This window comes from Lactuca serriola, chromosome 3 (genome assembly GCF_051521515.1).
Source record: "Lactuca serriola cultivar US96UC23 chromosome 3, Lser_US96UC23_V15, whole genome shotgun sequence".
NCBI classification, from domain to species: domain Eukaryota; kingdom Viridiplantae; phylum Streptophyta; class Magnoliopsida; order Asterales; family Asteraceae; genus Lactuca; species Lactuca serriola.
In genome coordinates, this window is record NC_136410.1 from 175,748,230 (window position 1) to 175,754,229 (window position 6,000).

The window sequence follows — 6,000 nt, forward strand, 5'->3', positions numbered from 1 at the left end:
GGTAATGGGTATCTACTATGACATCAATGTCGACTACGCAACACAACTGTGGAAGGAATTTGTGAAAAGTCTGGAAAACACGAATTCGGAGAAGGGGATATCTTGTGCCAGATACTGGAGTTTGGTCCTGGAGAAAGTATACGAGAAAGAAGCAATTCCAATCATGTGAGATGTCGAAGTTGCTGAATTTTCGCTTTACGAATTTCCAAAAGTGGTTGAAGATGATGAAGCAATATTTACAAGGGCGTCTCGCATTCCGGATGCGATGCTTCGCAAAGTTTCTCCCACTCACAAAGTTTTGGTGAGATACTTGCGAAACATCGATACAGCTGATCAGACAGGTATATTACCCGACGTTGCTACTCCGACAAAGAAGAAGAAGGTGAGCAAGAAAACTGCGAAGGGTTCATATTCACCAACTGTGCAAGATGAAGCATCGAAGAAGGAAGTTTTACCATCCAAGTTTGGGGTGTTAAAACAAATTCGCAAAGCAGAAGTGAGTAGTAAAGGAGTTACTATTCGCAGTATTCCTGCCCCAGTGTCTCCCGGAAAGAAACGTCAACGTGCTGAAGATGTTGCAAAAAACATGCAACGCACGCTGGGCAAGAGGCGGAAGATGGTGATTCGCAATGAATCATCAAACGAAGAAGTTGTCCCAGAAACTCCACCTGTCACAACAATGGTAACTGTTTCTTTACCAATATCTCAAACTTCGCAAATTTCCACTACTATTTCACAAACCCAACCACTCGAAATAGTTCTTACCAAGTCAGTTACTGAGGAGGTACCTATTTCGGATATGGTTGTCAATGTATCTGATACGGGGGCACCTATCCCGAGTGTTGCATCCACAATTCAAACATCTTTACCTATTACCACATTATCCACGACTTCATCCATCTTTGATCATGCCCTTCAAAACCCATTCACCACCCTTTTTCCATCCCAATCACCTGAGAATCCTCCACCTTCACAAAAAATGTCTGATCCAGAAATCGAAGGAGGTGCTTTTGGAGGTGTTCTCGATGACATTTCTTTTGATTCCAATGAAGAAGACATTCCTGATCATATGCTGATGACAGGAAAACAGTTTAAAATACTGAATCAAAAATTGAAGGCTATTATCCAATCGCAAGCCGATTCAGGGAGAATGTCTTCAATCTCAGCAATGGAGGTGGATGTAATGATTAAAGGAGCTGAGAAAAGAATAATGGAGAAAGTAGATCAGTCCGATAAAAACAATGAGCTAAGAGTGAAAGAACAAGGAAACAATTTTACGTCTGCGGTTCAAGACCTTAAAGCTGCTACAAAAGAACGACACATTCTTTTTGTACAAGACGTCAAGAAAGTTCGTGAGGATGTCAACTTCAAAATTCAGGAATTGAAGTCTGACCTTGCGAAGGATCTTCAAGATGTGCATACAAGACAAGAAGATCTTCAAAAGCAAATTGTGGAAATTTCTACTCAACTCTACAAACTCAACAATATTCCTGTTGTTGAAGATCAGAAAGCTGCTACCATGGAGAAGTTTGATCACTTGATCAAATTGGTCACTGAGCTCAAATCAATAGTTTCGCATTCATCATCTTCGCAAATCCTTACACCTGAGTTCTTGTTTCTAAAGATTAACACTTTAAAACAAGCTATTCAAAAGGCTCTTGCTCCGCTTACAAACTTTACTTCTTTACTTCCGAAGGGTGCTCCACCTGTTTTCACAGGGGCGCAAGGGGGAGAGAAAAGTCGAAGCAAAGAAGGTGAAGCCAAAACAGTGGGAAAAGTCATTTCGACTCAACTGGTTGCAACTCTTCCAATTCCTACAAAACCGATTTCTACAACAACAATAACCACAAAAACAATTTCCAACGGAATTATTATTGGAGGAAACGAAGGAGGTTCTAGCTCTCAACCTCAGAAAGATGTAACATGAAAAGGAAAAGGAATCTTGTATGAATAGTCGAAATAGGAGATAAAAGCTGATGCTGAGGCTGAATTAGAAAGAATGAGACAAGTTCAGAGTATCATGAGACAAAGAGCAAGTGATCCTCCCTCCATGAACAAAGGTGATCCTGCGAAACTTTACATTTACGAAACTATAGAGTCTAAAGTTGTAGGAAGGGAGATGTATGAGTTCGAGAAGAAGCCTAAGAGAAGCTATGATATTGCGAACTCAGATCACTGTCAGTTGGACTTCCCTATTAATGAAATGTTGTTCATTATGGCTCAATACAAGATCAGTGAGAAATTTGATAATCCGGATGATTATACTCACATGAAAATCAGATTTCATGCTGTTCTTGGGAAGAATCCTGATGAAGTTTGGTCCCTGATGAAGATCAAGAAGGTGCTAACAATAAAGAAGGATGTTCTGTTTGAAGACATGCTTCAAAATTTTCGATATTTTATCATCAGGGCTGACAACAAACAATATGACTTCACTGTTGCTGATTTTCCGTTGATGAATTGCAACGATCTTATTCAAGTAGCTCTTATTCTGAAGCACATGGAAGAAAACAAACTCAAAGGCTCAGAAACAGATGTGTTTAAAGTCGGATTCGCACATGTGAAGACTTATATCGACAACTATTTCGACTGTTTGGCACTTACTGATGAGGAGTTAGCGAATGTGCTAGGAAGAGAAGTGAAAGTTCCATGGGAAGATACTTTGACACAATCAGCTCTGTCGAAGTATGTTGTGGGTGAGATATGCCTTAAACCTTTTGGCATGGTGTTTTCGGGAAGAGACACTAAAGGCAAACCGAAGAAATTCTTGTTCAAAGCTTCAGAGATTGAAAGATATGATTCTTCGCAATATACGCACTTCATTGTACGTATGAACAATTGCAAGAAAAATAACGAAGGAGATAAGAAGGACTTGAAGAAGGTGATCTCCTGGTATGGAGAAGTGCGAAGAACAATTCACTCTACAATTCAAAAGCTTTTAAGTTGAATTGTATCGACTGTTTACAAAGGGGGAGAATGTAGATGTATGTCGTAAAAGTCGAATAGTGTGTCTTGTAATGATTCGCATTTTGTATGTTATTTTACTAAGTCAATTTTATATGCAAAGTGTAGCATGCGAAATGTCAATGTATAGACTTAGTATATTCTTTGTATGCTCCCTATAAATAGGGACTTAGGCTTGAAGTAGATCATGATATCGAAACACAATATCTCTCTTCAGCTTACTTTGTATTCAGTCTTAATAAAACGAGATCTGATTAATATTTACTCCGTGTGTTCATCATCTTTCATCATTCAAATCTATTGTTTTGTTTCTTAATTCTTGATAACAATTCTCATCAAGAGGAACATTGCATAAAAGTTTAAAATCTAACAGATTTTTTGGTAAATGATAGGAATCGGGGATTCTCACATTTACAATAAGGATTTGGGATTGTGAAATGAGTATCATTGGAATCATGTTCAATTGATCTACATCACAATGTAAGGATCATAGACAAGCATAGTGTGCATACTTGGAGAATGGCATAACTATTGTTTAGAAAAACAAAGTGTACATGCTAGGAGCATGGGACGACTGTTGTTTTTATTCAAGTCTTAAGTTGATTGTTTGAAACATTATACAATGAATAATGTGTAATCAATATGGTGATAAATAAAAGGTGGTTCTATTTATATTCAAAAGGGTTCTGAGACCATATTGGATTTGATTATTATTGTGTTTCACTTTGCATGTTTTGACTTCAAAAATAGCTAGGTTATTCTTTCCGAATGACTAAGTTATTTAAACACTCCACAGTCGTTCATATGTTGGAAGTAGGTATGAATCAAGACTGTCATGAATGGAGTTTGTAGATGGCTGGATGGCTTTAGTCATATCAATGGTTGCTACAACATTCATGAGTGCTCATAAGTTATGAGTATCGGAATAAACCCACGCTCACTTGTATCACTTCATGGAATTTATCTCGAGTGATCGTGAGACGATAATATCTTATAAATCTTCAAACCTAGAGATATGAGTTGTTACCTATGAGTTGGTTGTGCATTGATTGCACGCAAACGCATCAGTAACTTGATGTTATAAAATGTGCCTTTGTGTACAATTCAACAAGTAGTAGATCAAGCATATGAGTCAAAGTTTATCTGTTCCTTCTAGAAATAGAAGCGATATTTGGGCCCCTCGATTTTGTTGTGACCTATGTACCGGCTGGTCAGAACTAAATTGATGTGTTCGATTAAGTTCTTTGTCAAACAAATCGAAAATCGGGAAACAAACTGTTGGACAATAAGTACGACATTGTTCCATGTATTTGTCCGGCTGATATCATGAGAACAGAGGATTATATGATCACTTATCTAAAATGGCGCTTCATAGTTCAACAGAGTTTTCGAGAGCTACGATTGCTGGTTGGTTCTTGAAGTAACATACGCAAATATAGTTATTAGACTGATCCAAGTGGGAGTCTGTTGGATAAGGTGTCTAAGTCCATAACTTATTTGGTATATACTTGACCCGACCCGGCATGGTCCATTTGGGTTGCATTTCATCCAAACTATTTATGGATAATTTTAAGAGAGTTATACACATATGATTATTAATATATTATAAGTTATAATATATTAATATGAAGTCATGTTATTTAATTAGTCTTAGTCTTAAATTAATTATGAATTAATTTAGAGATTAAAAGGAAGACTAATTAGATTGTGGGCTATTGGTTTTATATGGTGTGGGCTAACACTCATTTGTTAATGGGTTAGGCTTGTATGGAAGTCCATGGATGATCCATGGAGCTTTTAACCCATGGATCCTTGGAAAAGGAAAGGTCATGGATTATTAGGGTTTCACCCTAATCATGTACACTATATTAGCATGCTTATGTTGCATGAAATAGCCACTAGTGGCACTAGTTGTGTGAGTGTTTGTGTGTGGCCGACTTTATGTGTGTATACACTCTCTCAAAATTTTCCAAGAGTTTGTGGTGATTTGTGATTCCATTTGAGGCATTCACACTATTGGTGCTTGGCCCTTAAACTCCTTAGGAATCCAAATCATCATTAAAAGGTATGTAATCTCATCTAATTCTTTTATGTTTAAAAGTACCCCATGCCATGTTAGATAGGTTATGAACCTTGGAAAAATTATTATTTTGCATGTATTTCAACAAACATAGATCCAAGGTTTATTAGGGTTGCATGCACACTTAGGAAGTGTTAGATTGCTCAAAACCCAACAGTGATAAGGATGGGAGCATCGAAAAAGGAAAACTCTAGTAGCAAGAGGAAGCCAGCAGATTAGAGAGAGAAGAAGTATGGAGGCAAGTCAGGGAGGAAGCAGAAAGTCTCAAGAAACTTTATGGTAAGAGGCCAGGAGCAAGAACCAGTGAAAACTCAGGAACAGGAAGTCATGGAAGCGCAGGAGCGAAAGCAGTGCTTAGGACCGCTTCCGAAGTGCAATAAGTGTAACTTCCATCCCAAGGGAGCTTGCCCAGTGTGCCAAAACTGTAAACAAACAGGCCATTACTCAAAGTATTGTAAGCTGAATAAGGAGGGAAAAAGGGAATGTTACGAGTGCGGGAGTACTGATCATCTCCGTAGAGCATGTCCCAAACTGAAAAAAGTGCCTGGTAACAATGGACAAGGCCAAGCCAGGCAAAACTTCCGAGGAAATTAAGTTGGACGGCCAAGAGGTGTAGCCTTTGTGATTGGTGCAGAAGAAGCTCGTCAGAACCCTGAAGTGATAATAAGTATGTTTCTCCTGAACAACCATTTTGAATCAGTAATACTCGATGCGGGAGCAGATAGGAGTTTTGTTTCTTTAGCATTTAGACCGTTAATTGGCCTGAAATCGAGAAAGATGAGGAATGCTTATGCTATTGAACTTGATGATGGGTATGAAATTAGGGCTAATGATATAATTCCTGGTTGTACTCTAAATTTAGCTGATAAACTCTTTAGCATTGACCTAATTCCTATAGAGCTAGGTAGTTTTGATGTGATAGTAGGAATGGATTGTTATCCAAAAATAGAGCAGAC